This window comes from Mobula hypostoma, chromosome 9 (assembly GCF_963921235.1).
Source record: "Mobula hypostoma chromosome 9, sMobHyp1.1, whole genome shotgun sequence".
Classification (NCBI taxonomy): Eukaryota; Metazoa; Chordata; class Chondrichthyes; order Myliobatiformes; family Myliobatidae; genus Mobula; species Mobula hypostoma.
The window spans coordinates 32,224,666-32,245,752 of record NC_086105.1 but is presented as its reverse complement, the minus strand read 5'-3'; the positions used below and the strand labels follow the sequence as shown (position 1 = coordinate 32,245,752).

Genomic DNA, 21,087 nt, shown 5'->3' with positions numbered 1-21,087 from the left:
CCTTTAACTTACACACACAAAATGCTGGAGGAGCTCAGCAGGCCAGGCAGCATCGATGGAAAAGAGTACAGTCGATGTTTCGGGCTGAGACCCTTCAGCAGGACTGGACTCTTAGATTTTGTCTGTTTATGAATGATCTATTTTAAAACAGCTTTTTGTAAATTACGATATGACTGTTAAAGTTACAGTCATATAGATTCAGTGACCCTTCAGTATGTTCCCACATTTCACTTCATGCGAAATTCAAATTTAGATGTGTTTAGTGCTGCAACCACTATGTTCTAGTGCAATATTTGCTGGATTTCCTCAATAGTTTGGCAAGGAGTCCAGAATTGTACATAATATTCCAAGTATTAACTCTATTCATACTGAACTACAATTGCAGCACTGGCATTCTATGCAACAGTGTGGTAGATTGCCCATTTCACGAAAAAAAGGACAAATTCAGACTGGTTATTTACCACCCAGTCTGTATACTCTCATCAGCAAAGTGATGAAAACTCATCAATAATATCATCAAGCAGCACTTGTCAGAATCCTACTTGCTGATGCCTAGTTTAGATTTCACCAAGACCACTAGGTTCCTGACCTCATCACTGCCTTGGTCCAAATGTGTATCAGGAAACTTAATTTCAGACATGAAGTGTGTAGGATCCTTAGAAAATAAAGCAGCTCATGCTTGCAAGCAGCAAGACACGGCAGCGTAGTACTTCGTTACATATTACTGCTGTCTCACAACTCTTAACAATGCAGACTTTATCCTGATCTTTGTGCTGTTTGTATGGAATTTGCAATGTTCTTCCTGTGATTGTATAGGTTTCTCCTAGGAGCTGCAATTTCCTCATAAAGATGTGCTGGTTGGTAGTTTAATTGGCTACCATAAATTATTCCTGGTGTAGATAGATAGTTGGAGAATTAGGCACAGTTAATGGGCATTAATGGAAGATTAGGAAAAAAATAATGGGTATAGGTGGGGGAAAGGGGATTGCCTTGAGAGTTTGCATAGTCTTGATGGGCCAGTTGATCTCCTGTGATTTCCAAAAGTAAATATGAAAATAAGACTAACTCCACACTTAGCCTAGAGCTGATGAGTTACAAATAACAGTTTATCACAGTAGTGTCAAGCATTGACCATTTTCAACAAGAAATGCCCATTGAAATTCAATATTTTTTTGTATTGGATCCCCACCATCAATAATTTTGGGGTAACTAATGATCAGAATCTCAACCAAATTGACTACACAATCTTCAATTCAATGTGGTGTAGCAAAGGCTGTGGGATTAGATTAAGGAATTGCAAATCAGTAGATTGGATTGCTCAACTCTGTTTACTGCACACTCCTTTTGAACACACTCCTGCTCTTAATTTATTTGTTTGTATGTGTTCAGCCATTGAGCTGCTCCACCTCTTAAAGTCATAGTCATATTTTATTGATCCCGGGGGAAATTGGTAAAATCATGGTTGGTTGGATTATAACGTACAGTTTGCATTCAGTAACTTTCAGTAACTTTCACCCCCTTGTTTATCCAACTACCTTTGCTTTAAGAATATACGAAGAATTTGATACAAACTATTTAGTTTAGAGGTAGTCTTACACACAGTGTAGTATGTAGCCTGGCACTGTGCCTACTGTGTCCTCTTGACTTCTCATTAAATCAAGATTGTTTCCCAATCAAAATAATAAAGACTAAGAAGTAACAACTCAGCATTGATAATTCTTAATGTGGCATTTTAGTAATTACCAGAAGTGCCATTGGTTATTGATTGTTCTGCTGTTCACCTTTGCTCACCTTGATCCTTGACACACTTCACTACCTTTATTTCCTTTAAGCTCAAAAACAATTGAAGAATCTCCAGTGTCTTGACAGTCTTTCATTGTTGATATTGTTTGAACACCTCTCTTCACAATTTCATCCAAAACTGTTGGAAGCGCTCTTAATGTGGGTGTCCTGAATTGAATGCATTATCCAATTACTGTTGCAACATGGGCATCCATCCAGTTATGTGGGAAATTAGTTTGCTATCTCTTTTTCACAAAAAGCAGGACCAAATGCCCCTGTTTTATTACCACCTTCAAAAATCAAACTCAACCTCTCTTTAGGTAGGAGATCAGTTTCAGGTAAATGGGAACACCCTGATTTCAAATTTTCTTCTTAAACTGTACCTAGCCCTCTCTTGGAATTATACTATCGTTTCTTAATTACTGTTGAGTCTAAATCCTGGGACTCATTACCAAATGGTGTTGAGGGACACTGCTACCAAAAGAAATGGTTCAAGGCAACATCTTCTGAAGAGCGATAGGAATGGACGATAAAATGTTCCCCTTGACAGATCCTGAAAATGAATATCTTTATTTTTTGTCTTAAAATGGTTTTACTATAAAAATGACCCAGAACTTGCCGACACCAAGCTTTCTGGTGCAACACACATCTGCAAATTTTCTCATGTTAGTGCGAGCATTCCGATGTTACTCCAGACATAAAAGGACCGGCAGTTTGCGGCTCCCTTTGTTGCTCTTCGCCCACGCATCCCTTCTGTAGTGCTTTACCTGCTGCAGATTAAGGCATAGTGCTGTTGCTCTCCCATGTAGAGAACAGCAGGGAGATCTCCCGGGGAGATGGCTGGTAATTCCTTAATCCCGCACTAATACTGACTCAGGTCACCTAGTGGAAGAACTCCGGAAATTCGGCAGTGTTTCCCAGTTACACACACAAAATGCTGGAAGAACTCGGCAGCATCTATGGAAAAGAGTACAGTGGACGATTCGGGCCGAGACCCTTCAGCAGGACAGGAGAAAAACAGATGCTGCCGAGTTCCTCCAGCATTTTCTGTGTGTTGCTTGGATTTCCAGCATCATTCCACAGATTTCCTCTGCTTCCCAGTATACAGTGGAATGTGTGTGTACGGCAGCAGCCGCCGCCGCCGCCTAGCGTTGAGGTCACCGCGGGCGGGAGCGCGCCTGGTTCCGACAGAGCGGGCAGGCACGCGCGGGGCGGGGTTGACGCGCTTGCGCGGTGCCGAGCTGATTGAGCTCGGGAGGTTGAAGCCTGTGGGGGAAACGGCCAGTGTCGAGGAGCCTGTCAGTCAGCTGGTGATTCGCAGCGTAGACACGGCAATACTACAAGGTAAGGTTTGGAAGAGTTTAACAATTCGGAGGCGGCCTTCGAACTGCTCCGGATTTATGAAAGCTTGTTCTACAAAGAGTGTTTAAGGGTGTTTGTCAGTGATCTGAGGAAGGGCAAAGGCCCCGATATTTACCAGTAATTGCAAAGTAAAGGAGGAGCTTATCGTGCTACGGAGTGAACATAGTAAGTTACTGTTCGAGTGTTTTCTACTTGAAATCAGGCTGCCCTGCCTTCACGGCTGAAAAAAAGTTTAAAGGTAGGAGTTACTCCGGGAGCTTTTTAGTTTCATCAGGTGACGCAATTATGTCGGTATGTGTTTAGGGCTAGACTTTGTAATGTACTGTATTATAGGCGGTTTTAATGTCCGGTTCCGACCTTGCCAGTGACATTGTTTAAGATATGTAATTGTATAACTTCCACAGAAAATTTGAAGTTCTGATATCCCAAGGTTACTCCGGTGTATTCCTGCTAGGTTAGAATCTGCAACATCTGTTTTGAAAATGTGCGGAAGTCTTCAAGCTCTTCCACATCCCATGCTTGTGGGGTGGGTTGAAGAAAAGGGAGGGGATGGGCGGAGAAACTATCGCTCAAGTCCACTTCAAGGACTTAGATGGAATTTATCACTGGAGGTTGTAAATCGGCCTATAAAGTTTTAACAAGAGTCGAGAAGGTTAATTGGCTCCTCTCTCCCTAGTGTAGATGGTTAAAGTGAAACTTCAAGAATCACAGAATAGATTAAGCTCGAAATCATGTGAGGGGTGGGTGGGGTATTTTAATTGGTTGCGAAAAAGTTAGTTAATTATTGGTGAAGCGCTCTTCTGATAGATGGTAATTTTTTTTGTGAAACTAATCACGTTACTGATACTAACCTGCGTCAGTGTTCCACCTTCATTTTGTAAGGTGATCTCCTTGAGAACTTGACTTATTTTGATAGCTGTAGCGGAGGATCATATTTCGTAATTGGGTTAATTAATAGTTGAAATTGACCAAAATTTAGGAGTTAATTAAAAATCGTGGTGTATATTCTGTACAGAATTTTTGAGAGGGGACTTTTGCTGATATTAAATTGTTAAATATGTTTTTATGTGTATTTACAAACTGAGTGGGGCCTAATTTCTGACAGTGAAAACTGCATTAGTTTATAATCCATTTCGGTGATTTAGGATAAAAATCGAACTTTAAAGCTCAGTTTATAGCTGAATTCTTAAGTTAGAGTTATTTTTCTTTTGAGGTGTCCATTGTTTAAAGTTTACCTTCATTCCTTTACAAATGGAACATATGATTTGCTCAGAATAAATGGCTGTACTTAAGTTTTTTTTACAGATAATTCCATATTTGAGTAGATTTTGGGGATTTTAATTGCTCCTTGCAATCAGCACTTTTAAAAAAAATCAGATTTAATAGCATATGCTTTAAAGTAGCATTAAATTTAAAGGAGGGAGGAAATCATCATCTGTGTTCTGTATTCATCAGGCTGGTTATTAAAACATTCATCTTTGTTTGCCTGCTCCATGTTTTTCGTGATATTTTTGCCTTGCGAAAGAAGCGTTTCGCTTTCTAACTTCTTGGATCTGTCAACATCTGAAAATGTGGAGTGATTTACTGTTGTAGGTATCATTTTATAGTGAATTTTTATCATAATTTTTACCCATTTTCATGAAACGTACCAAGTGCAAAAACTTTAAAAATGTATGAAGAAGGTAACCTTTTTCAATTTATTCTTAGGATGTTGTTGCCTTTGGCAAGGCCAAATTTGCAGTTCATTCCTAGTTATTTTAGAGTTATAAACAACTTCCTGAAACTGAAAGAATTCTTGCAGTTTTATAGTGTTAGGGAGCTTGATGATATTGACAAGTGGTGACACAATATTACTTTTGGATCTTGGAAGGGAATATTAAAGAAGTCCTAGTGATTAGCACTGTTCATGCTGTTGACAATGGCAGATACTGTCATATCTGTAAGAAAATACATAGTTGGATGCATCAGCAAGGGAGATGAGGCTGAGTACAGGGCTACGGTAGGAAACTTTGTCACATGGTGTGAGCAGAATTATCTGCAGCTTAATGTGAAAAAGACTAAGGAGCTGGTGGTAGACCTGAGGAGAGCTAAGGTACCGGTGACCCCTGTTTCCATCCAGGGGGTCAGTGTCGACATGATGGAGGATTACAAATACCTGGGGATACAAATTGACAATAAACTGGACTGGTCAAAGAACACTGAGGCTATCTACAAGAAGGGTCAGAGCCGTCTCTATTTCCTGAGGAGATTGAGGTCCTTTAACATCTGCTGGACGATGCTGAGGATGTTCTACGAGTCTGTGGTGGCCAGTGCTATCATGTTTGCTGTTGTGTGCTGGGGCAGCAGGCTGAGGGTAGCAGACACTAACAGAATCAACAAACTCATTCGTAAGGCCAGTGATGTTGTGAAGATGGAACTGGACTCTCTCACGGTGGTGTCTGAAAAGAGGATGCTGTCTAAGTTGCATGCCATCTTGGTCAATATTTCCCATCCACTACATAATGTACTGGGTGGGCACAGGAGTGCATTCAGCCAGAGACTCATTCCACCGAGATGCAGCACAAAGCGTCATAGGAAGTCATTCCTGCCTGTGGCCATCAAACTTTACAACTCCTCCCTTGGAGGGTCAGACACCCTGAACCAATAGGCTGGTCCTGGTCTTATTTCATAATTTTACTGGCATAATTTACATATTACTACTTAACTATTATGGTTCTATTACTATTTATTATTTGTGGTGCAACTGTAATGAAAACCAATTTCCCCCGGTATCAATGAAGTATGACTATGACTATAAAAACAGATGTCAGCTGGCTGTTGGCCTTTAACTGATAACACCAATGATTAATGGAGTTATCCAAATGATCAAAATGTTATTGATAACTTAATCAGCCAAAGAAGATTGTATTAAAATATCAGGGAGTATATATTTATGTGTGTGTGTGTATATATATATATATATATATATATATATATATATATATATATACACGCGCATGTGTATATATACATGTGTGTTTATGTATATATCTGTGTGTTTGTGCTTGTTTGTGATTTTATACTACCTCGAGATTTACCTTGCAGGCATCTAGAGGAAAATAAAGAAATACAATAGAATTATGGAAAAACTACATAAAGACTGACAACCAATGTGCAAAATAAGATATTGTGCAAATATAAAAATAATACTAAGAACACAAGCTGTGGAGTCCTTGAAGGTGAGTCTGTAGGTTTTGGAATCAGTTCAGAGTTGTGATGAAGTTATCCACACCAGTTCAGGAGTCAGATGGTTGTAGGGTGATAACTGATAATGTTCAAAATTCTTCAATTCGCTGTAGGCAGGATTGAATAATTCTAGTCACAAACTCTTGGATTTGATCCCTTTTATTTTTAAGTGTGTATATTTCAACTAGACTTGATGATTTATCCACTTCAATAGCCCTCCCAAACATTGAGCACATCTACATGAAACACCGTTATAGGAAAGCAGCATCCATCATCAGAGATCCTCACCACCCAGGCCAGGCTCTTTTCTAGCTGCTACCATCAGGTAGAAGGTACAAGAGCCTCAGGACTCCCACCACCAGGTTCAAGAACAGTTGCTATCCCTCAAACATCAGGCTGTTCAACAAAAAGGATAACTACACTCACTCTGCTTCTGGTGTTCCCACAACTGATGGTAAGACTTTTAAGGACTCTCTATCTTGTTATTTATTTATATTTGCATTTGCACAGTGTGCTCATCATTGATCCAGTTTACGGTTACTGTTCTATAGATTCGCTGAGTATGCCCGCAGGAAAAAGGAAAAAGAAAAGTTGTATGTGGTGACATGTATGTACTCTTGGTAGTAAAAATTTACTTTGAACTTTAAAACTTCAGTTTTTCCTCATTTACTATGTTCATTCAAGTCAGTATTTCATAGTTATTCTCCATAATTACAAGATTAGTTGGATCCCCTCTTGTGAAAACACCTGTGGTGTTTTCATTAGGAGTCAGAGTCTCAGCCTCATCCTCTTTACATGGGTTATCATAATAGACCCTACTCTTAGTTCTCCTGTTGCTGTATGTACTTATTTTAGTTGTCAGAATATATTTTAGTGCCATCTCTTTGATTTGAGTTTCCTTTTAATTTCATACCTTTCCTAGGCTTCATGCTGTAGTTTTCACTTGGTGTCACTTATACCTGGTAAATGCTTGGGAAATGTTGCTCTGAAGGACCTGGCACCGAAAGCCAATGTGCAGCTGTAGCTAGTGATTAGGAATGCAAATAGGATGTTTGTCTCTGAGAGAATTTGAATACAGGAGTTAAGATGTCTCACTACAATTATATAGGGTGTTGAAATGCACCCTAGGCATTGCGTACAGTTTGTTTTACTCACCCAAAAACAAAATGGAGTGTAGTGTCCAGAGGAAGTGTAAAGAAAATACACTGAACTAGTTTCAGTAATTTGTAGGACTTGACAAGCTGGATGCACAGAGGATGTTTTCCATGTCTGACAAGTCTAGATTTGTTTTATGCAGAGAGTGATGAGTCTTTGAAATGTTGTATTTCAAGACCTGAAAGCTTGATGTGCCATCAGAATGGGAAATCAAGAAGGAAAACCTACAATGGTTGGTATATAGGCTTGTATGCAACATTTTGGACCAGTGGAAATGGTCCAGAAGGGTTGTATGGAAACTATTATTACCATTTTTCTTAACAACTAATTTCATTACTTAGCCTAATAGGTTAGATTTACCACAGTACATAATTATCTATTTAAATGTTTATTTTGCTTTTATATCATCTCAATGTGTACTTAAGAATGTATAAATAATTGTAGTTTTATACATATAAAAAAATGGAAAAGTTATATGTGTGAAAAAAGTACATGATAATTGTGAACTCCTTATCCAAATAAAAATAAAATAAAAAAAAAATTGGAGAGCATAGGGACTGTTAATGAAGTTTAGGTCAAAGTTGTCAACATAACAGTAATACTAAAAGCCGTCTCAGTGACCTATGTCACATGTGTTACGGCTGTTTGAATTATGAGAATTCATCTTTGCAGAACTAACCTGTCATTACCCAGAATTTTGGGATACAAAATAAAATGTGTGCCCATGAATTTGTGTGAAATATAAATCAACACATTTTTCAACTTGTGTTTCTTTATGAATGTGCAGGTGATAGTGGCTTTGCGTTACAGAAAATCACAATGCAATTTAGTGTTTAACAGCTTCATCCCTTCAGTACTAATCAATAAACTTCAAAACGTGGGCATCTGTACCTCTCTCTGCAACTGGATCCTTGACACAGCCAGTAGGAATCAGAAATGACATCTCCTCATTGACAACACCAGCACACTTCAAGGATGCGTACTTAACCCACTGCTCTATTCCCTCTACACTCATTGTGTGGCTAGGCACAGCACAAACACTATCCATGAATTCGCCGATGATGCTACTGTTGTTGGCAGAATCTTAGTGATGAAACAGCATACAGAAATGAGATGGGTCAGCTGGTAAAGTGGTGTTACAACAAGAACTTTGCACTTAATGTCAATAAGACCAAAGAATTGATGGTGGAAGGGGAAGTCGATGGAATGCACACCAGTCCTCATTGAGGGATCAGCAGTGGAAAGGGTGAGCAGTTTCAAGCTCCTGGGTGTCAACATCTATGAAAATCTATCCTGGACCCATCATTGATGCAGTTATGAAGAAGGCATGGCTATATTTCATTGGGGGTTTGAAGAGATTTGATTTGAAAATTTCTACAGATATACCATGGACATCATTCTAACTGTTTGTATCACTGTCTGGTGTGGAGGGGCCCCTGCACAGAATCAGAAAAAGCTGCAGAGGAGCCAGCTCCATTATGGACACTAGTCTCCTGCCTGAAATATTTGGCATCCATCATTAAAGATTCCCACTATCCAGGACATACTCTCTTATTACTAACTTCAGAAAGGAAGTATAGGGGCCTGAAGACACACTCAGCGATTTAGGTACATCTTCTTCCCCCCGCCCTCCTATTTCTGAATGGACAATGAACCCATGAATGCTACTCAATTTTTGCTCTTTTTGCACTAATTATTTACTTTCATACATACATTCAGTGTCCACTTTATTAAGTGCACCTGTACACCTGTTTGTTAATGAAAATATCTTATCAGTCAATCATGTGGTGCAGTTCAAAGCATGTAGGTCAAGAGGTTTAGTTGGTGTTCAGACCAAACATCTGAATGGGGAAGAAATTTGATCTAAGTGACTTTGCCAGTGGAATTATTGTGGGTGCCTAACAGGGTAGTTTGAATATCTCAAGAGCTCCAGGTCTCCTGGGATTTTCACTCATAAGTCTGCAGAGTTTACAGAAAATGGTATAAAAACATCCAGTGAGTGGCAGCGCCGTGGATGAAAATGCCTTGTTAATGAGAGTGGTCAGGGGAGAATGGCCAGACAGGTTCAAGCTGACAGGAAGGTGATGGTAACTAAAATAGCTGCACATTACAACAGTGGAGCATCTTTGAACGTACAACACGTTGAACCTTGAAGTGGACGGGCTATAGCAGCAAAAGACCACACTGGATTCAACTCCTGTATCCAATAAAGTGGTCACTAAGTGTATATTCCTACATAAGTTTTAGTATATTTTATATACTGCACTGCTGCAGCAAAACTAATTTCATGATGTGTCAGTAATAATAAATCTGATCCTGATTCAGATTCTGGTTGGATGTCACATTCATGAAGTCAGATAACTTCAACAAAATGTGTCAAATGATGCAAACCCATGGAATATATGGAGCCAGTTGCAAAATCAGCCTTTTTTTATTTTGCAGTAAAGATGGCATGCTTGTGGTTTATAAAAATAGCAATTTCTTGGTAAAGTGGATTGATGTCTTGTTTTTCTAATGTGTATTTTAGTTTGCTTTCAAATATTTTTGCTGATTTATTTTATTGGAACTATATTTGAACTTTTTCATGAAGCTGTCAGTAACTTTTAAAAGATCACTTAAAAGAAACTTTGACAATTAAAATAAACACTAGGTTATGGTAGGATTTTCTGCTGTTGTCGGAAACAGGTCAGACAAGCAATTGTGTCCAAATAAGAATTAGATTTTCCACCAGCTGTATTTTAGTTTATGATGTTTTTTGTCACTGGGCGGTGGTGGAAATAAAGGATGGAGGACAGGGTTTCTGATTAATTTAATTGGTATTGATGGCTTATATGATGGCCTCCAAAAGTTGGCCATGTTAATTTTATGGTAGGGACATTAACGTAGAGGGATGCATGAAAACATGCACTTTAGTCCAGGCACTAATCCTTTCCTAACCCATTTCATTCTCCCTGCATTCCCATCACCAATGTTTGTATACTGCCATAACGATGCAACTAATTACCATTATGTTGTTCAACTTTAGTTGCATTGATGAATTAGTTATTATTCACAACATTTATTTCTCATTTCCCAATAAGTTTTTTCATATTTGGTGATGTTGTTAAAATAACCACTTAGTCAAAAGTCTAAATTTCTTGTAGGAGAATTTGAAGGAGATGGTGTGAGGTGATGGGAATGTGGGGAGAGTGAAATTGATTAGATGGGATTATTGCTTAGGTGGGTGCTTGATTGCTAGTGTAGGTTCAGTGGGTTGAAGAGTCTGTCTTCGTGTTGTATCGTTCCACGTTTATATCCCCATCCAATAATCATGAAAGTTATTATTCTAATTGTTCACAAATGACTATTCTGTAAAAATACTTGTTGATTTTTACAGTTACTGTAAGCTCAGTCGCAGTATCAAACAAATACATTAATTTTTCTGAAATGAGTTTCAGTAATTGCTATGCATGTCTTGGTCTTTATGAAAACCACCTTGCATGGAGCTCTGGGGGGGGAACGGACATTTTTTTTTAATGTCAGAATATACTTACAAAACAAAGGCACTGCTTTTCTTTTACACAGCGGACCAGTGACTGGTTAATACAGAACACTTAAGGAGCTTGACCAAGTTGGGTCAGCCATTCTGGGTGGAGATGAAAAGGCATTTTTTAGAATTTGAATCTTTGGAGTTCAGTACCCAAGAGGACTGTGGAGACAGTCATCACATTTAATCAAAACATTGAGATTTAACAGATTTTTGGATATTAAGGGATATTGAATTAGCACAAAAGAGTGGGATGTGGGGGAAAAGATCAATTGTGATCGTTTTGAATGACAGTAGGAATGATGTGCCAAAAACTATTGTTCATTTCAATGCATTACAAAGTGGTTGTAAGATTTTAGGTCTTTAAATTTTCAAAATGACTATTGAAAGATGCCTGAAGAACATCCCAAGAAAATAGAGAAACTGAAATTCTACTTAAAGTTTACCTTTGATCTAGCTTTTGATTTCCTCCATCATATGTTTCTTCTTGGCTTCTGTTTCCTTGAGTCCCGATGGTGCTGTGTGAATACATCTTGATTATTCATTTGCAGAGTGTGAATTCTGATGAACGTAGGACGGGCAGCATTCAATTCCCATTCTTAATTACCTTTGAACAGAGCGACAACTGGTAGCTCTTGGTAAGGATCTAAAATTTAGGCTGGCTAAATCAGAGCTACTGGTTTTACAGACTTATTTTTTTTATTTTATTGACGTACAGCATAGAGTAGGCCCTTTTGGCCCTCAGAGCTGTGCCGCCTTGCAATCACCCTGTATAATCCTAGCTTAATCATGGGACAACTTACAATGACCAATTAGCCTACCAACCGGTACGTCTGTGGAATTTGGGAGGAAACCAGAGCACCGGGAGGAAACCCACGTGGTCCTGGGGAGAACGTACAAACTTCTTACAGGTGGGGAGTTGAATCCGAGTTGCTGGCACTATAAAGCATTGTGCTAATCACTACTCTATTGTGCTGCCCCAAGTATTTGAAAGTTTAATGTACTAAATTAAATTCCCCAGGCTGTTTTGGTATAGTTTGAGGTTTAGATTCCAAGTCTAGGCCTTTGGATTGCCAGCATAGTAACACAACCATAATAACATTTTATTGCTTTGTGTCATCTTTCATTTCTATAAAACACACACAAAATGCTAGAGGAACTCAGCAGGCCAGGCAGCATCTATGGAAAAAAGTAGATTTGAAGTTTCAGGCCGAAACCCTTTGGCAGGACTGTTTTTCCAGCATCTGCAGATTTTCTCTTGTTTGTGATTTCATTTTTATAATTTGAATTGGTAGGAAAATGGTATACAGATAACATTTCCCAGTTTGGGTAGATAGGAGGAAATGTTTCAATGTTGTAATCAGTTTGAAGTGGTCCACTTGGTGTATGTAAATTGACTAGCAGTTTTGTCCTGATTATGAGAAATATTTAAACTGCAATAAGCTTCTATATTCCTGACAATGTGAAAATTGTTATAATCACATCCTGAGGTTAGGTGGGGGTTAATTGATGTGAGTGAGAAGATTATCTTAATAATGCACATTGCAAGTATCCTGTTGCTTTCTTGGAGTAAATATACCCTTTAGAATATCAAAAGCACTTTGTGAAATAAATTTAAAACAAAGATAAACAAGTAAAGTTAACTTGTATTTATAGTTACTTATGAAAAAGGAGGCTATTTGGTCCATGGACTCCATACCAGCTCTGGGTAATCTTATTCCCACTTACCAACTTATTTGCCTGAAGTCCACATGCCTATTATCTCGCCTCCTGATTTTCCTACAGCCTGTCTACACCAGGGAACAATTTAAATTTACCATAGCTGATTTACCATACCAGCGTGCCTTTGGGATGTGGGAGGAAAATTGCAATCACAGACAACATATAAACTGCTCTAACAGGACAGGATCAAAACTAAGTTATTGGAACTGTCTCTTTGGCAATCCCTTGATATTGAAAATGGCTTATCATCACTCCAGTTTGTTGTTGTTTTTTTTGTGGGGGGGGGGGGGAGTTCCTAAATGGCTTAGAAGGCTGATATGAGAATAGCAGACACTTCTACTGATGAGACAGGAAATGGCAGAAGGGGCAGGTGACTGGTTTCCAGGAAGGGCTTCTGTATAGTCTTGATACATAGCCTTGTGCTTCTCAGTACTGTCCAGAATATTTCTCTGTGATTTGACTAGTCATATGAGAGCAGGGTTTACTGTGGTGAATTTTGTGCCAGGTCTGAGAAGCTAAGCAAAACGTCTAACAACTCTGCTGTAAGGTTGGAACAACGTATTATTTCTACAGTTTATGGAACCAAGGGCAACATCCTTCAGACAGTTCACAGTACTGCTTTCACTTTTGCAGCTGCTTCTTTTAAATGTAATTCTGCTGCTGTTGGAGCCTGCAATCTACATTTTGGTGGTGTGTTTTTGGGCCGATTGGGCAGTCTTGCACCTTGCTGTCACTGAGGGAATTCGGTGAGGTTTCCAATCAAGTGTGTGGCTTCAATACCAAGAAGCGTGTGATCAACTCCATTTCTCACTGAACCCATGATGAAAGCATCGAGAAAGATTGAAATCAACGCGAGCAAAGGGTGTCAGCGCCGTCTACCTGTGGGTGACCAGTCTGTCGCTGGCTGCTGCCAGAGAAAGGTGTCTGAGTGACTGGGCTTTCGTTCTTGCTCACTGCTCCTGGAGGAAGGTGCCTGTGAATGGTCTCTCTCTCCCTCTTACTCTGCTGCTGGAAGATGGTGCCGGCTGGGCAAGGTTTAATCTTCGTGGTTCTGGTTTGGATTCTGTGGTTCATGTGTGTTTCTGGTTGTTTTGTGTGATTTTGATCGGGGCTGACTTGCACTGAGCCTGGGGGCAGCATGGCCCTGGATTGAACTGAAACTGGACTGGGCTGAATATTCCTGGACTAATTTGACTTGTGGTTCAATGTTTTATATTCTGTAGGAAGAGGTACAGTCGATGTTTCAGGCCGAGACCCTTTGTCAGGACACGTGAGTCCTGACAAAGGGTCTCGGCCCGAAACGTCGACTGTACCTCTTCCTAGAGATGCTGCCTGGCCTGCTGCGTTCACCAGCAACTTTTATGTGTGTTGCTTGAAGTTCTAGCATCTGCAGATTTCCTCGTGTTTGCATTTTATATTCTGGTTTTTTTTCCCTCTTTTTTTGTGCTGTTTTTTGCAATTGGTTCTTTGTGCGATGTGGGGCTTGATGAGTTTCTTTGAATGGGTTCCATGCTTTCCTTGTTTTGTGGCTGTCTGTAAGACGAACATCAGGGTTGTATAGTGTATATATACTTTGAGAATGAAAGCTCACATCAAACATATGAAGTCTTGGGTTTTTCATTTTCTGCTTTCTTTTTAAAATGTTGCGATTAGAAAAACTTAAGAAAAACTGAAATACAGTCGACCTTCACTAATCCGTCTACCTGTAATCCGGTTCCTTCGATAATCTGACACTGATTTCAAATTTTCCACGCAACTGTAATTTCAAACTTCCCAGGCCACCATACCAATCTGCTGCACATTGTTTTGGTTGCGCTAGATCTGTTCTCGTTTTGGCGCGCTCTTGTAAGCACAGACAGACAATTCCTGCTTGTTTTCCTGCATCTATTAATATCATTTGTGTGAGGCGCGGCCGCCCGGCACCCGCCCGTCTCACCCGATAGCGGCAGGGGAGCTGGCGTGCGCTGGATTGGTTCGCCTTTTCGCCTGCCTGCTGGCAGTTGCACACTGCCCTCCGGTGTCACCTGGCCGGCGCTCTGTTCTCTTCTGCCTATGACCTCAGATCGGACATGGTGACCCGCTGAATTTAAGCACATTACTAAGTGGAGGAAAAGAAACTAATGAGGATTCCCTCAGTAACTGCGAGTGAAGAGGGAAGAGCCCAGCGCCAAATCCCCGGCCACCTGGCGGTCGAGTGAAATGTAGCGTCTCAAGACCTCCTTTCTTGACTTCTGCTTCCGCTCACTTAGATGTGCTGCCACCAACATCAACAGTTTTTGAAGAAACTGTTGTGCCAGTTTCAGCACCAGTCCCTGATGCTTCACTCGTTTTTCAAGATGAAGTTGATGATCCCGTCAACCCCACACTTGCAGACATGTAACTTTGCCTGAAGTTTAGAAGTGGAAGTGCTCAACTGTTCTGTATTAGTTAACTCCTGTACATTTACCTGTACCCTTTATTTTATCTGTGCCTGTACAGTATATTACTTTATTAAAATTTCACTTGCTACTCATTTCATATTTCTGCTTCATTATTATCTAACTTGTACTGATTTACATGGTATTTTAAAGGTACGATGAGGTGGTTAGCTATTGCTTAATGTGATCCTTCTGTAATTCGGCATTTTCACTAATTCAGCACTCCTCAGGTCCCAATGGTGCCGGATTATAGAAAGTCAACCTGTATTAAGCTTTCATCTTAATATTAGTTTTACTTTAGAATCTAGATAATATATAATCCCTCAGTATCTATAAAATAAAGTGCAAGGTTATGGCATCTATTTATCATATTGAGCAATTGTTCTGTTTTTGACAGTTGATTATCAACTGGTCAGTTTAATATGGAATATTTCTGAAGCATGTTTTTTTTTAAAAAAATGCATGTTTTTGATTTACTTATTCAAACAAGGGGTAAAGTAGCTTGGATGGAAAAGGAATCCGTCTCTCATTTTGTCATACTTAATTGAACTGATTATTTGTGTGATCAATAGATATTTGTGAATTTGGGAATTGCGGAAAATCTGATTATGACCAGTTTTTGTTGAATGAGGTCCTTTGTCCCCGCTTGTGTGCTCCATTGTCTTGAATTCATTTGATCTAGGTCCTTACAGAGCCAGACTTATTTGGTCTTATTTGGATTTTGAATGACATGGGTTTAAATGATCTTCCCAGAAGACACACCTTTTGAAAATGTATTCAACCTTTGGCAGATAGCAAAGTTAACAGTTCCAACATTGTGACCTGTCAAAAGTGTTTATTAATGATGCAGGTACAAAATTCTATGAAAATTTGAAAACAAAAATTTTCCTAAAATTAAATTTGCTTAATAAAAAAAAGTATACACACATTTAAAATAACTTGGGCTTTTTTTGTGCCTTTTTCTGGAAGCTGTCCAATTGTCTTTCAATGAAAGCATTCACAGATCTGTCCCAGTTCTAACAGGATGCAATATATGAACACAAGTTTTGATAAATTCCTTCTCTGTTGTTTGAATCTGTACAGTGGAGCACAACTGCCAAGTTGCTGGTAAAGCTCAGTCAGTGCTAGTAGGACTTTGTGGGAACCCCAAAATTTGTGCTCACGTGAATAAAAGCCAGCAATTTTGTGTGGAACTGCCAGCAAAATTCCAGACCATTACTGACAAAGTTGTGAAGAGCTGAAAATCTAAGGAAGTTGTGCAGAAAGAAAGAACAACCAAGAACATGGTTCTACAACGATCCTTTTAAGTTCATGGAAGGTCTCTTCACACTGAAATAAAGTGGAACTTTGAAAACATCAACTAGAAGAGCACCTGGAAAAGATTCATACCGACTTGAAAAGGCTGGAACATGTCATTCCATCCAACATCCCACCAATTCTGCCCCCCACCTACCACCTGGATTCTGACCCTCCAAAATGAGAGAAGTGGAGAAGGCAGTCTGATGGGCAAGAACAGCATTTGCTCCCAGGCCTAATAGAGTACCATATAGGTTTTATAAGAATGCACTGGACGTCTTGCGGTTTCTCTGGAGGCTCATGAGGGTAGTGTGGCAGAGGCGAATAATACCTGAAGGGCTGATGGTGTCCTGATTCCAAAAGAAAATGATGAGAAAACATCAGTCGGTTTCAACCAGTCTGTCTTCTGAGCGTCAAGGGAAAGCCTTCTTCACTGCAATAGCTCAAAGTCTGGCCAGCAACCCGGAGAGAAACAAGTACATTGACACATCTGTACAGAAAGCAGGAATTTCAGGGTTCTCTAGGTGTTTGGAACATACAAGCATGATATGGCACCAGATCCAAGAGCTGGGAAGGACTGAAGAAATCTCTGTGATTGTCTTGGACCTCGCAAAGTCATTCGTCTCAATTTCCCATGCACTCCTCTGGGAAGCATTTGACTTCTTCCAAATATTGGAGCCCATCACAATGTGGGTGAAGCCATACTTTCAAGACCTGCAATTGTGCTTAACAACAGCAGATTTTACCACAACATGGCAGAGACTGGAAGCAGGCATTATGGCAGATTGCACTATATTATCCTTGGTCTTCACAATGGTCATGGAGGTCATTATCAGGGCTTCAAGATGGGTGGTAGGGCAAGTGCTGGTCTTCGTCTTCTCCTATTAGAAATACATGGACGATATAACAGCACTAACCATGACTGCAGTATGCACCAAGTGACTACGTGGAAAGCTGCAGGAAAACATCAAGTGGGTTAGAAAAAAAATCAAACCCAGCAAGTCATGAAGCATCTCCATAGACAAAGAATGTTGAAAGACATAAAGTTTTTCATCATTGATGACCCAATTCCAACAGTGAACAGCCTGTCAAAAGCCTGGGGAGGTAGTACAATGCCAGCCTTATAGAGAAAGAACACATGCAGCAACTAAAGCAACAGCTTGGATAGCATTGACAAGACCATGTTGCTTGGAAAACTGAAACTTTGGTGCTTACACTTCAGACTCCTGTCCCAGATGATGTTGCCACTCACTGTCTATGAGGTCCCACCAATAACCATGAAGAGGCTTGAGCAAAGCATCAGGTCATTCACAAAAAAAAAGTGGCTTGGTGCACCGGTACCATCATTGAGTCCTTGAACCACCTTTCACTGGCCTTGCAGAGGAATTCAGGTGTTCTACGATCTACCTACAGATGACACTGAATCGTGACAAGACCATCAGTAACGCTGCACAGACCTTATCAACTGGGCGGAAGTGGACCCCAGCTGATGTGGTGTAGCAAGCAACAGTGGCCCTTAGGCATAAAGACATTGTGGGGTAAGTCCAACAGGACAGGGGTCACTTTGGTCTGGCAGCAAGTGGACCCTCATGGCTTAAAAGGCCACAATTCCAGAGCGAAGAAGGATGGTTGTCGAGGAAGTGTGATGAGCAAGAAGAGTCAGACAGAGGTGCAAAGGCTTTTTCCTTGGCTAATGGATGCGGTGGGAAAGCATTGAGAGGAGGAAAATCAGCTGGAAGGACATATGGGAGATGGAAGCAAACAGACTTGGCTTTTTTATCAGAGTCACATATGATGTGCTTCCCTCACCAAAAAGAAACCTCCACCAGTGATTCGGTGAGAAGCCAACTTGTGCCCTGTGCCCGATTCTGGCAACCCTCAAGCATATCCTGGCAAGGTACAAAACCATCCTCACACAAGGCAAACACACATGACATCGCAATCAGATCTTGAAGAGTCTGACAGCAGCAATCCGAGACCAAGAGGAGAGCAGCCAACTCCTTGCCCCCTAGAGCGATCAACACTCTGACTTCAGCAGCATTTGTCCAGCAGGGAGGGAAAAGACCAACTAATCTCCCTCCTAAGCAAAAAACAGGACAGATGAACATGGCTCATGACTGGAAAATGCTGGTGGATGTCGATTAAACAACTCGTCTTTCCAGTGAAAATTGCTACCACCAATCCTTAGGTCAGACTTGGTTCTCTGCTCCAGTTCATTACAGATCATCTACATCGTGGAACTCTCAGTCCCGTGGGAGGATTCAGTGGCTGAAGCGTATAAATGCAAGAGGTTGCGCTATGCAGATCTAGCAGCTGAATCTCTGTGATGGGGCTGGAAAACCAAAGTTTGTACTGTGGAAGTGGGAAGTGGGATTTATAGCCACATCCACCATCAAATTACTGAAGGAGCTAGGGATCCACGGTCAGACTGTACTGCAAACCATCAGCGCCACATCAGAAGTGGCCGAAAGACGCAGTCAGTGGCTTTGGCTCAAGCTAACAGACCCCTCCTGGGCTCCAAGATAGCATCAAGAGAATGGGAGGACACAACAGGGGGTGACTCTGGGACGCCAGAAGTCATTGTCAAGCCCTGCAGAGATGTAGTAGGCTAATGAATGAAACATGACAGAGGGAAAACCCCTGCGTGTCAACCCTGCGCCACTCCTAACATCAAGGCAGTTTTGAGTAAGTGCTAACGACCTACTGGCAACAGGGATATTAACATCTTATCCTGTTTTTTTATTTTGATCTGTGAATGAGTTCTCATTTGTGCTGGTTTCAGAAGAACTTGGTTAAGGAGATGCTGTGGTATCAGTGTTCAGATCAGTTCATTGTCTTGGGTCACAGCAATATATAAAAACAACAATAAAACATGTTCAAAGGAAATTCCAATTTTTCTGGCTGATGTCTTTCTATTGTTCGCCTGATCTCTAAGGAACAATAGTATTAATGTTACTATTGTTCCATATTCTAATTGTTTATTCCTGTGCTTTTGCTATTGCTTTGTGATGACCTTTAAACTGAAATAAAGAGGTTGTTGATGTAAACATCATTTTCAGTTGTACGTGGGAGGTGGTAGTTGTGGAGAGCAATGGTGATTATTTTGTTTTGGGACAGGTAATCTGCCTGATAGGATAATTGCGCTTGCAGTTCATGCTTTCTGATGTGCATTCAGTCCTGGTCTGGCAATATTCGACTTTATATAACACATCTTTTTCAAAGTCCTCTGTCCTTCTACATTCTCAATTCTGCAATTTATTTCAGCTGAATAATACTCTAGTATTCCCAATCTTCTCTGATGTTGGGCTCTGATTAAAAAAAAATTAAACTAAGATTGGCAGCATGCAATTGGAACCTGAAGATCTACTTAGTGTCACTTTTTTTCCACTACTGCTGTTCTGTGAACACCTCCTTAGCCATGCTTTTTATTCCCAATTATCCTATCTATTTATTTGGTTCAGTGCTAATTTTTATTTCTATTTTTGTTCTTGTGTTGTTTTACTATTGTTAAAAGTTCTATGTAGGTACAGTTTGTTGCCGTTATGTAAATAAAATAGCTTACAATGTGTATGGTCTTTTAAATTTGCTGGTTATTGGAGAAGACAAGAACTTAATATGTATTTCAGCAAGAATTTGTGGTTGCTTCAAATTTTAATTTGAAAATTTTGGAATTTGTCATTTTGAATGCTATTTTTAGCATTTTAAGATCTCTTGAAATGCAGCTTTGGAAGGCATTCACCGAGCAATTATATTAGAAAAGTTTTAGTTCATGTTTTCATACATCCAAGTGACAAGAATATTTGTTAATTTTCAATTTTTGTGTATAGCAAGTAAAGATTGGAACAGAACTCTACAACTTTTATGAAAAATAAGTGGTTAAACAATTAATTACTCATGAAAATTTGGATCTCTCAGACTTCAGTGATTACTTTTGTATAATTTTCACTACATTCTAAAATTGATCTGATCAATAGTTGTATTTTGCATGCAAAATAATAAGAGTGAATTGATCTAGGTTTTGATGTAGCATCATCTAATATTAAAGTTTGAGCACTTTCTCAGTTTGGTTCAGAATGTGGTTTGCTTCGATTGTTTGCATGATTTTGAGTTTTTTTCTCTTGTGCGTCACGTGTTAGTCTTCTAAATTTGTTTCTTTAATTGGGTTCTTTTGGGTTTCTTGCTTTGTGGCTCCCTGTAAACAAATCTCAAGGTTGTATAACTTATGCATTCTTTGATAATAAATCTTTGAATCTTCTGAACTTTCTCTCCCTTCCCTCTGCTCCCCTCAACCAAGCTTCCTGTACAGATATGAATTTTAAAGTATGCTAATTAAATAGTTTAAAATATATAATTGAATCCACAATTGTTAAGAACAACAGGAGTTATTGTGTGTGTGGGGGGGGTGGGGAGCGAGATAGGGAATAATCTTTATGTACATTTCTCAAGATGTGATTCAGTGTTTCCTTGACATAAATTTTAAACAGTATGTATTAATATAACATGTTTCAGTAATGTCTAAAGTACTTTACATTTAGCTGTAGTCACTATTGTAAAATTCTAGGACACTTGATTATTTGCAGTGGCAATTAAAACAGAGGTTGA

General features: G+C 39.7%; 1 protein-coding gene across 3 annotated transcripts in view; it reads left to right on the top strand.

The window, feature by feature from the left end:
* Window positions 1–2,968: 2,968 nt before the first annotated feature.
* LOC134351621 (protein kinase C and casein kinase substrate in neurons protein 2-like) overlaps window positions 2,969–21,087 on the top strand; it is a 106,877-nt gene continuing 88,758 nt past the window's right edge. Inside the window, exons 1-2 of one of the 3 annotated variants that reach the window (XM_063058019.1) lie at window positions 3,045–3,126; window positions 6,229–6,362. The gene's annotated coding sequence lies outside the window, so the exon portion shown is untranslated. Of the gene's footprint in view, window positions 3,127–6,228; window positions 6,363–21,087 lie in introns of all 3 variants that reach the window. The other 2 variants (XM_063058017.1, XM_063058018.1) reach the window with 2 other exon arrangements.